The sequence below is a fragment of the Callorhinus ursinus genome, unplaced genomic scaffold (genome assembly GCF_003265705.2).
Source record: "Callorhinus ursinus isolate GAN/ISIS: 27379988/994484 unplaced genomic scaffold, GSC_fseal_2.0 scaffold4, whole genome shotgun sequence".
Lineage (NCBI taxonomy): Eukaryota > Metazoa > Chordata > Mammalia > Carnivora > Otariidae > Callorhinus > Callorhinus ursinus.
In genome coordinates, this window is record NW_027397066.1 from 35,251,072 (window position 1) to 35,262,033 (window position 10,962).

General features: G+C 37.8%; 1 protein-coding gene across 9 annotated transcripts in view; it reads left to right on the plus strand.

Annotated features, from left to right (window-relative positions):
• Positions 1-10,962, plus strand: part of LOC112835727 (glutaredoxin domain-containing cysteine-rich protein 1) — a 300,261-nt gene that overhangs the window by 92,762 nt on the left and 196,537 nt on the right. For 3 of the 9 annotated variants that reach the window (XR_012377897.1, XR_012377895.1, XR_012377894.1), the window contains exon 6: positions 3,173-3,323. The exons of the other annotated variants lie outside the window; for them this stretch is intronic. The gene's annotated coding sequence lies outside the window, so the exon portion shown is untranslated. The remainder of the gene's footprint in view (positions 1-3,172; positions 3,324-10,962) is intronic. 9 annotated transcript variants of the gene reach the window in all.

The window sequence follows — 10,962 nt, forward strand, 5'->3', positions numbered from 1 at the left end:
CCATTTTTATTGAGAGAAAAAGATTATTAATCTCTGTAATAGGAAGAAAAGGAGCTATTACTCTGTGAGCCTGCGTTCTAGAGAGTAGGCAACACACACGTGCACACATCATATCTTCTCATCCTATTTCCAAGTTTAAATACAAACATTGATTTCATTTCTTATTTTCCCCCACTTTGGCTCCACAAAAAGTGTGTGAGTAGTGAGATTTACAACAAAAATATTTACAAAACAAAAAGAGTTACCTCTCCAGTTCTGTTTGATGGTGCTGCAAGTATGAAACAAGGATTGCTTGTTTAAGAGTGGGATGTAGTCTTTACAAGCTGAAGGGAAGTTTATCCTGTTAAAAGGCCATTTTGATGAAATGTGAAAGCATTAGACCAATTTTTGAAATAAATTGTGAATGAAAGGGTTAAAAATAGTAACTTCCAGGGTAAAGGTGATATTCTTGGGCCATGTCATTATAGGTATTTTTTCCTGCAATGTCTTTATAGAAGGGTTCTGTTCTATGTATACCAAGATTTCTAAACTTCTCTCTGAATATGTTCAAAGAAGTGAATAGAAATTTCTTTAATTATGTTCCAAATCCATCAAATAATTCCATTTGAGATTTCTGAGGAGATTCTATGCCCATATTTTCATTCATCTAATTTTTTTTAGGATATGGTTATTCAAAACTTCTATTTGGACAGAATTCATTATTTTAGATCAAGTATTTTTAATACATGATTCTAAAGTCACACATTCAATAAAAGTCATCATCAAATTAAATATTTGACCAAATTGTCTTTATTTACTTTGCTAAAATTATACTTTGCTTAAATGTATAAAGCCTACTTTCTGATAACATCTTATATATGATGAAATTCAGTGTTCTGTGGTTTCCACTTGGGCATATTCAACCAGATTGGGTTACCAGCATTACTAGAAAGACTCTGTAATGTTTTATAAGATGGTCCGTTGGCTTGGAACTTCCGAGTGAGTGAGGTATTGATTGGAGATCAAAGCATGCTTAACATAGTCCCTCAAACTGCTCAAAAAATACCTGCCGAATGAAAATCTTTCAACCCTGGAGTGGGGAAAATGATATTTAACAAATGTGAGTACTTTTTTGCATGTGGCAGAGAATTTCAAAAATATCATTTGGTCCTATGTACATATTCCAGTTTGATGCATGTGTATTACATTTTGTTTCTTTCAAGAAGAACTGAAGAACTGACCCTACCTTGGGGTGAATGGTAACAGCTCCAAACAAATGTAGCAGCCCATTGCTGTGCTTCCCTTTCCCCTCTCCCACATGTAACATGTCTGGCTTTACAGTCCCTTCTTTATAAAGCTGCAAATCTAAATGCCCAGATCAGTTTATGGCTTCTTTTTTTCATCTAGCAGAAACAAAAAAAGTGTCAAGAGAGTGGAAGAAATTTCTTTTCCCAAGCATCCCGGTGAATATATGTTCTTTTGAAAGTAGAGAGGAAATTAGACTGGGGCTGAACCATTTTTCTTTTTTTCTTTTTGAAAGCTCTCTGTTGTTTGATGTCCATGATGATCATTTAGACTACTCCAGAAGCTCCTGGAATAATATTCTTACTTAGCAGAGCCTGGAGATTTTTTAAATTTGAAAAAACACAAAGCTCAGAAAGATAAATTTTGTTTCTGTAGTCTTTGTTTATAGTTTGTATTTGGTGAGACTTACCTATAATACATTGCATCTAGGCAGTGTAGCCGTTGCATCCTATACCAAATTAAAGAAGAATGTTTAAGCCTGCCAGATGTTGTTTTCATTAAATTATTGATATTTATATTTATCCAAAGGTAGCTGAAAATTATCTCATAGGTTCCTGTCAGCTCTACAACTCAATTTCCCAAATGATTTCACCTTAAATCTATAGCACTTAAGAGAATTTCTAAATTATCACTTGAGAAATAATTTTTACATTTATTTTTAGGAGGTAAGTTATATGAATTAATAAGTGGGTCATGGATTTATACAGCTGTTGGTTGGAAATGAGAAACACTGTATGTTTTAATACTTGAAGTGACCTACTAAGAAATGGTATCATTAATTGGTTTCATGCATGGACTTTACTTACAGATATGGAGAAATTATGCTACCGTGGGTTGAGATCCTGGCTTGGTATATCAGTTAGCTTGTTTTGATCGCAAAAACCCAAATATTGGCTAACTTAAAAAAATATATTGACAAACTCAAGATATAACAAATCTGAAGATTGGAGAATCATATCCTGACATAGGCAGCAACTGTAGTTTGGGGCGAGTTAAAGAAGCAAGAACTACAGGAAATTTCTCAAAATAGGAATAGTCAGATCAAGATGCCGCTTCTGATTGAATGGGACCTCACCATTTTTTAAAGCTTCATACTACTTCCTCAAGGGTCAAAGTCCCAGGAAAGAGTGGCTACATTTTGTCCCCCTTCCAGTACCAGTCTAGTGGAAGGAAGAATCTAGCCCTTCAACTTTTGTAATGGAAGTCAACTATTTCCTACCTATGAAGACTATTATTTTTTTTAAAGATTTTTTTATTTATTTGACAGAGAGAGACACAGTGAGAGAGGGAACACAAGCAGGGGGAGTGGGAGATGGAGAAGCAGGCTTCCCGCGGAGCAGGGAGCCTGATGTAGGGCTTGATCTGAGGACTGTGGGATCATGACCTGAGCCGAAGGCAGACGGTTAATGACTGAGCCACCCAGGCACCTCTATGAAGACTATTCTTAACGAATGAGATACAATTTCCTATAAGGAAGTTGGAATGCTGTGGGAAAGAGACGATGCTGGGGACCAAGAAATAACATGTGCATTATGCTTGGGTACTTACTAATGATATAAACTCTCTTAGCCTCAGTTTCCTTATCTGTAAAATAATGACTATAATTCCTACCTTACTGGATTACTCTGAGTATAAGATCAGGTAATACATAGAAAATTCCGGGTACGTAGTATTCACTCAATAAATATTGGTTTTCACTATCATTATTTTGTACTTTTGGTGGTTCTTCCACATACATTTGCTTCTTTAAATCTTCACAATATCTTGTCGGGTCACTGCAATAAATTTTATTACCTTTGTTTTATGGATAAGAAACTTGGACTTAGGAGGCATTGCCCAAAGCCTAAAGCCTGGTGGTGTTCCAAATACCCTGTGTTTTCTTCTACAGAGTCCAGCACATTATTGCAGTATCATCAATTTGGAAAAAAAGATGAGGGAACACCACCGAGCTAGAGTTTTCTTTCTGAGAAAAAGAGCTTGGTGAAATTCAGAGCCAACTCTTTCAGCAAGAGGATTGTTTGTTCACTGCTTGGCTGCAGGTTAGTTTGGCCATTGTGTCTATTTCCTGGAAGCAGTGTTCTGAGAGTGAAATCCTGATGCACATTCACAGGATGGTATCAACGTGGCTTTCAATCCTGTGATTTTATGGTTTCATTACAAAGATACCCAGGTTTGTAAAACTATGCTTTGAAAATACAGCTGTTAGCCTGTTAAAATGTGAGAGTACAGAAAAGTAACCTGTCACACACCGTGGAATTTTCCAAAGCAGTTCACGGCTGTGCATGTGGGCAGATCTGCATCTGTCTTTCCTTTCAGTTTGACACCTGGACACCTACGCATAAGAGTGGGACAGGCTGTTTGATAACAAGCATAGTTTTGGGGCTTGATAGTTTTACTGTCTCTGCAAGGTGACATCTGTCAGGTGCCTTACCCAGTCTAGGAAGCTGTTTCCAGAAACCATGAGGAAGCTAGCATTTTCCAGCTTCCTATCTCTAGGGTCCCTCTTCCTTTCCTGCTGTCTCTGGGATGAGAAAGCAGAAGTATGCTGGTAATAGTAAACAAAATCCCAATTCCCTAATGCTAAGACAATGAGCAGAAAGGGACCAGAAATCTGGAGAAAGTATTTAGTTTTATTGGGGACCTATTGACTGATTTCTTGATGGTCTTTCTTATTTCTTTTTCACTTAAAGCGAGATTTTGAAAACCACCCATGTTGTAAATTTCCCACTCTGGCCTGCTTGGTGTTCCTCATTCTCTTTATTACTTGTGCTTTGCTGCCTTGTATTCGAGTTCTTATAGGTTAGGCCTGTGCCTCCTGTGAGACTGTGAACTTGGTGAGAATTGGAGACTGTAGCTCATCCATTGTTTTGCATCCTTTATTGCTTCTCAAAGCACCAGCAGCATTGGCATCACCTGGGAGCTTGTTAGAAATGTAGACTATCCAACTTTGCTCCTGACTTACTGAGTCAGAACCTTCATTTTAACAAGATCCCAGATGCTTCATATACACGTTATAAATTGGGCAACGTTGCTTTTTAACACTTTTTATACATGTTAAATAATAGGAAAGATAATAAACATATGAAGCAGGTAATTATATATCACTTATAGAACCCCCTCCTTAGAATTCTGTAGTAACTTCAGAATCCTAGAAGCCATGAACACTTGATACTTCTGAATAGAGATGAAGTTGGCAGTTTCAGAATCTACTTGCCCAACTCAAAAAAAAAAAAATTGAAATAAGTGATCATGCAGTGAGCAGGGATGGAAGAACAGAGTCACTGCACATCAAATTTGGTTCGGTGCTCCAGCCAAGGACAGTCCCTACTGCCTACAGATGATTGCCATGGTGAGCTTCAAGGAGAAGTAGGAGTTCTAAGGCACTACATCTGTTTTCCTCTCATTTCCTCTGATCTCAGCTCGCTCACTTTTAGCTATTTCATTTGTTGATGTTTCTGCTCATACTTTATTTAGAAAAAAAGGGTCACCTCAAAATATGTACACAAAAAATAAACACTAAACAGTCACTACCTTAAATCCAAAAAGCAAAGTTTGAAAACCACTTTGCTAGATTGCCAGTGGTCCTTTCTCTGGTCCTCAAATTCCCTGTGTCAAAAGCTAACATTGTGTTTAGCCACAGAGTTCATATTGAGGTGATTATGATTGTATAAACTCAAAGTTCTGTTCCAAGAAGTTATTTTAGTTGAGTTTTCTCTTCAATATTTAATGATTACAATGATTACATGCTCTGTGGCAAGGGCTGTGGTTGGAGCTGGATATATAAAGATGAGTATGACACAGTATCTGCTTTTGAGGAAATTTTAGGCTGGTGGGCTGGACGGACACATAAATAGATCACTTCAAGAGACTAAGTGTTTGATCAAGGATGCTCAGGGTGCTTTGGGTCTCAGGAGAGGGGCATTGTGTGATTGGAGAAGAGTCAGGATCAAAATTGTATTTTGAATGTGGAGTGAGAGGTAGGTGAAGAAAGGAATGTTGGAAATGCATTCCAGGTAGAAGTTGCAGTGAGACTAAAAATGCTGATGTGTGAAACCGCTATGATGCATTTCATTGTCTAGAAATTTACAGCAGGGGTTATTAGGAGGATGCATGTTATTATTTGCATCATAAGAAGCAGTAATAAAGTACTTATATTCCCCATATACTCTCAAGTTTCTTCTTGGTAAGGGGAATGCTTTACAGTAAAAATTAAACTCCTTGAGGGTTAACATGTTTTTTTTTCTCCTGTTGAACTCATAACATTTAAACACATAGTAGGGACTCAAGAACTATTTGTTGAATAAACAAATGCATGAACTAATTTATTAATTTGAAAGGGAGTAGACTGAGTTTTTCTTAGCAATGTCTTAGTTACCTAGACTCTGTCATTGATAAAGATAATGAAAACTAGAGGGAATAATGCCTCTAAGAACATGGAAGTTAATGACAACCAAAGGTGGGAAATCCTGCTGGTCAGAGGACTCATCCTCTATTAGGCAAGGTGAGGGAGTTGGGCGGGGAGGGGGGGGATGCATAAGATTTGAATTGAAAACAAAATATAAAATATCACTGGAGATTTTAAGAAATCCTCAGTGATGTTTGAAAAATATATACAATAATTTAATATGTTTATTGATAAAATCTAAGCAACTACAAAGATATGGTAATAAACCAAATAGCAGGCCCATGTCGGACCCCAAATAGATTTACTGTGAAGCAAACAAAGCTTTGCTTCAGGGCTCCTTACTTGGTTTAGGGGGGATCCTCCTATGACATTTACATTGTTATATGTTTTAGGGACATTTGCAAGAGTAAGTTATTTTTACCACAATTAGGGAGGACTGCTAGCTCTTGCTAGGTGAACTTAAAACACTGTAAAGGGATTAATAAATAGGACTATACTTGGTTCCTTTCTCCCTGCTTGAGTTAGTTTTGACCTTAGCCAGACCCTTTTGTTATCAAATTAATGGAATTTACTAATTAGAAGGCAATTGAAGATCTTCCAGATAGTGCTATATCCCGATTTCTTATCTAAGGAATCTTTATAGCAGGATATACCTGGTGTGTCTTGATTATTTATTATAAATTAGTCTTCACTTCATGGCTTTATGAGCCATAGCTGGATTGAAAAGTGGAAGTTAATTGTATAGTGTTTCTTGCTACATGACTAGAGAGTATAAAGATTGAGAGACCCACAAAACTAAGAGGCTTCCTTGGGCCATTTTGTATTGGCCATAGTGCTTGTCATGCTGAATCCAAATGCATGCCAATGTGGAAAAGGGATTTAGAAAGATGTGTTCCGATGTGATATGACTCCTTTCTTGTAAACTTGAGTAATTATTAATAAAGCCTGGTGCTGGGTAGGACTTGGTTTTTGTGAGTCCGATTGATGATTCAATGCACTATGTTAGTAGAAACACATTATAATAGTTGCCTGTGGAGTATGGGGAAAGAACTAAGAAGAAGATAAAAATAAATAGGTAAATATTAGTAAATAATATAAATAAGACAAAACCTTAGTAAGACAAATAATGATAATATGTTATGAACTGAGGAGGTGATTTAGTGAACTCTCATCAGTGAAGGTCCAAGAAAAAGATATAAACAGTAGAAAGGTATAGAAGTGAAAGTCCCTTCTATGTCCCTTGCAATAGGTAAGAATTTAGTTTTTATCCTTTTATATGCATGTATATCATATGATATTTTTAATGTTTTTACATATGTACCATATATGTTATATATATACACAAAAATATATATACATATAAATACATATCTTTTTATAGCATTTCTTGGGAATTTATATAGATGCATTCTCATTGTTAAACTATGTAAAAATAGAAAGTTTATATATATGGAATATTTGGATTGTTGCACTTAAGCACCTACTTTCATCTCCCCCCACTGAATGTTCTAAATCCTCAGGACTTGTGGAAATGATCCACTTTTCCTCATTGGAATAGAAAGGCCTTCCTCTTCCTTGAAGACTATGCAGAGACTTCAAATAAGGCAAATGCCCTTAAGAACGATGCTTGCACTCCTTAAGACCTGTCCCGATCTGTCACCAGACTCATCTAAGATAAGATCTCAGTAAACCTGTGGGAAAATGCAGATGCTAGGAAAAGGGAGAGATTGCACACAAAGCAGCAGTAGGATGGCCTAACACATGCCAGCAGGAACTGTGGGAGTTGATCTAGGTGTAGCTCCTGAATGTGCTTGGGGACTTTGTCTAGGAGTGGACCAAGCAATTGTGGGATATAACTTTGGATAAGGAAAAGTTTGGTAATGGCCCTAGGATGAGAATTGCAATAGTGCAGGAAGCACCAGCATCTCTGAGAAACTCAGTAACAGCTCTCCTCTGTAGTCCAGGGCTGATGGTAGGAGATGCTCCAAGACTGGGCTCCCCAATGACAGTAGAGAGGATAGAATCCCAGAATAACAGAGGCCAGATGACAGCATTTAACTATCAGAAACTAAGTGGGAATAATAACTGTAATTGGCAGTAAATTAGGAATGAGGGTCAGCTAGACCTGACCCAGGAAGGCAGGGCTACTTCATGGATGTGTGAGTTGTGCTTAAATGGGCTCCCAGCTTTGTTTAATGCTATGCTGTCACCATCTTGAATTTCATTGTAATTCTTTAATTCCTTAACAAAGAGCCCCACATTTCATTTTTCACTGGGTCCCATAAATTATGAAGTCACAGGGATTTTATAGGAGTCTGTGGGAATGGTCCATAGAACATGGTATTCCTAGGGGCAAGATAAAGGGGTAGCCAAAAAGGGGTATTGCATAAAATATGTAATTAGAAGAGATCAAGAAAGGATGGATAGAAGACTTTAATGGAAAGTCATGATCTCTTACCCAGATTTTAGACCATAGTGATTTATCATCCCTAGAACTTATCAGTTGGTTGGAGAGACCAAATTCCCGTCATGAAAGGCTTTTTAATGCCATAGCAAGTATATACAGTAGTGAGTCCCTTAGTCCTTTCTCAGAGGAATTTATCATCATTTACTTGAGTAACTAAACATTGGGGTAAAGGGAATACCCAGATCTTTTAAGGGTCCCTTTGGAGGTATATGTAGAAACTATTGAATAGTTTGAAATATATTGAAACCACTGGTTAGCTTTCAATAAAAGGCCATCCCTAAAAGCCCTCAGTGGCAACCCTGTCGGGACCCCTCTAACTCCTGAGAGCTTTTTCTATATCCTCACTTAATAAAACTCTATCACATTACTCACTCTCCTTTGTCCTCGAGATTCATTCTTCGAGTCTGTGAGACAAGAACCTCACTCTCCCACTTCACCATGATCTAGCTAAGAAGATTTCCATGTAGAACATTGAAAGTGTTACCTTGCTCCATCTTACTGCCTATCATACAAAAAGAGAGGGATGAGTTAAAAAAGAAACAGTTCAGCTTTCAGGCATAACTTAGAGGACACATAAGAGATTAAGGACTTGAGGGATTTGAAACAGACTTTTCATTCCTGGTTTCTCCACATGCAGAAGATTCTCAAAGTAAGAAAGTTCATCAGGACAGACATTAAATTAGGAGAACTGTCAGAAAATTTAAACATAAAGCAAATTGTGTGTGTTTTAAGATCCTTTCTTGAGATAAGTAAGATGTGTTTCCTAGCTTCAGAAGCTTTCAGCTTCTGTTATAGATTCTAAACGGGCAAATAAGCAAATAGATAAAATGTAGTGTGATCACAGCCCTGATAAAAGTAAGCAGGGGGTGCTAGGAGAACTTTCCAGGGGCACTTCCCACAAACAGGCAGGAGGATGGCATTAAAATAAGGCTTTCCAAGAAGGGGCATGTCTACAGTAGGCAGTGAAGAATAAACAGGAGTTAGGGAAGGTGGTGGTGGGAGAGATTTTTTCAAATAGAGGGAGCTGAATGATATTATAGGAAACCCTCAGAAAAATCTCCTAGAGGAGCTCTGAAACCCTTGACATGTCTTGTAGAGGTTTTCCCCTTTTATAGAAACAAATGGGATCAACCAGCTGTAAAGATTCTCTCTTTTGAAAAAAGGTTTTGTTATAGAATTTAAAAAACATCCAAAAGAAGAGAGAATTGTATCATGAACCCTCATGCACTAATCTCTCAGTTTAAAAATAAACTCATGGCCAATTTTGTTTCATTTGTCATTACCCCTTCCCACATTGTGTTATTTTAAAGCAAATCCCAGGCATATATAATTTCACCTGTAAACGTTTTACCTCTAATGCTTAAGGATTCTTTTTGATTAATAATCGCAACACCTTTATCACACACCCAGATTAACACTAATTCCATAATATTGATGCTTCCTTTTGAATAAGGTAGGCCACTGTTGCTGGGTTCTTCTGGGAAATAGATCACTTAAATCACTCTAATGCAGAAAGAGAATTATACAGTATCTGAGGTCCTTTTAAGAATTCCTTTTTTTTTGGAGGAGGCAAGATGAGGAATTATGCTAGCTTCCTTTTTTATAGGTTTTTAGGAGTCATAGGTTAGGAACAAGTCTATCCTCAATGCCCCAAGAAGTTATGAAAAGTAAGAAATGGAAGTTGCTATAGGCTCTTTTTTTTTAAATTTTTTATTGTTATGTTAATCACCATATATTACATCATTTGTTTTGGTGTAGTGTTCCATGATTCATTGTTTGTTCATAACACCCAGTGCTCCATGCCGAATGTGCCCTCTTTAATACCCATCACCAGGCTAACCCATCCCCCTACCCTCCTCCCCTCTAGAACCCTCAGTTTGTTTTTCAGAGTCCATCATCTCTCCTGGTTCGTCTCCCCCTCTGAGTTACTCCCCTTCATTCTTCCTCTCCTGCTATCTTCTTCTTTTTCTTTTTTCTTAAAATATGTTGCGTTATTTGTTTCAGAGGTACAGATCTGTGATTCAACAGTCTTGCACAATTCACAGCGCTCACCATAGCACATACCCTCCCTAATGTCTATCACCCAGCCACCCCATCCCTCCCACCCCCGACCACTCCAGCAACCCTCAGTTTGCTCCTGAGATTAAGAATTCCTCATATCAGTGAGGTCATATGCTACATGTCTTTCTCTGATTGACTTATTTCACTAAGCATAACACCCTCCAGTTCCATCCACGTCATTGCAAGTGGCAAGATCTCATTCCCTTTGATGGCTGCATAATATTCCATCGTATATATATACCACATCTTCTTTAACCATTCATCTGTCGATGGACATCTTGGCTCTTTCCACAGTTTGGCTATTGTGGACATTGCTGCTATAAACATTGGGGTGCACGTACCCCTTCGGGTCCCTACATTTGTATCTTTGGGGTAAATACCCAGTAGTGCAATTGCTGGATCGAATGGTAGCTCTAATTTCAACTGTTTGAGGAACCTCCATACTGTTTTCCAGAGGGGTTGCACCAGCTTGCATTCCCACCAACAGTGTAGCAGGGTTCCCCTTTCTCCACATCCCTGCCAACATCTGTTGTTCCCTGACTTGTTAATTTTAGCCATTCTCACTGGTGCAAGGTGGTATCTCATTGAGGTTTTGATTTGGATTTCCCTGATGCCGAGTGACGTTGAGCACTTTTTCACATGTCTGTTGGCCATTTGGATGTCTTCTTTGGAAAACTGTCTGTTCATGTCTTCTGCCCATTTCTTGATTGGATTATTTGTTCTTTGGGTGTTGAGTTTGATAAGT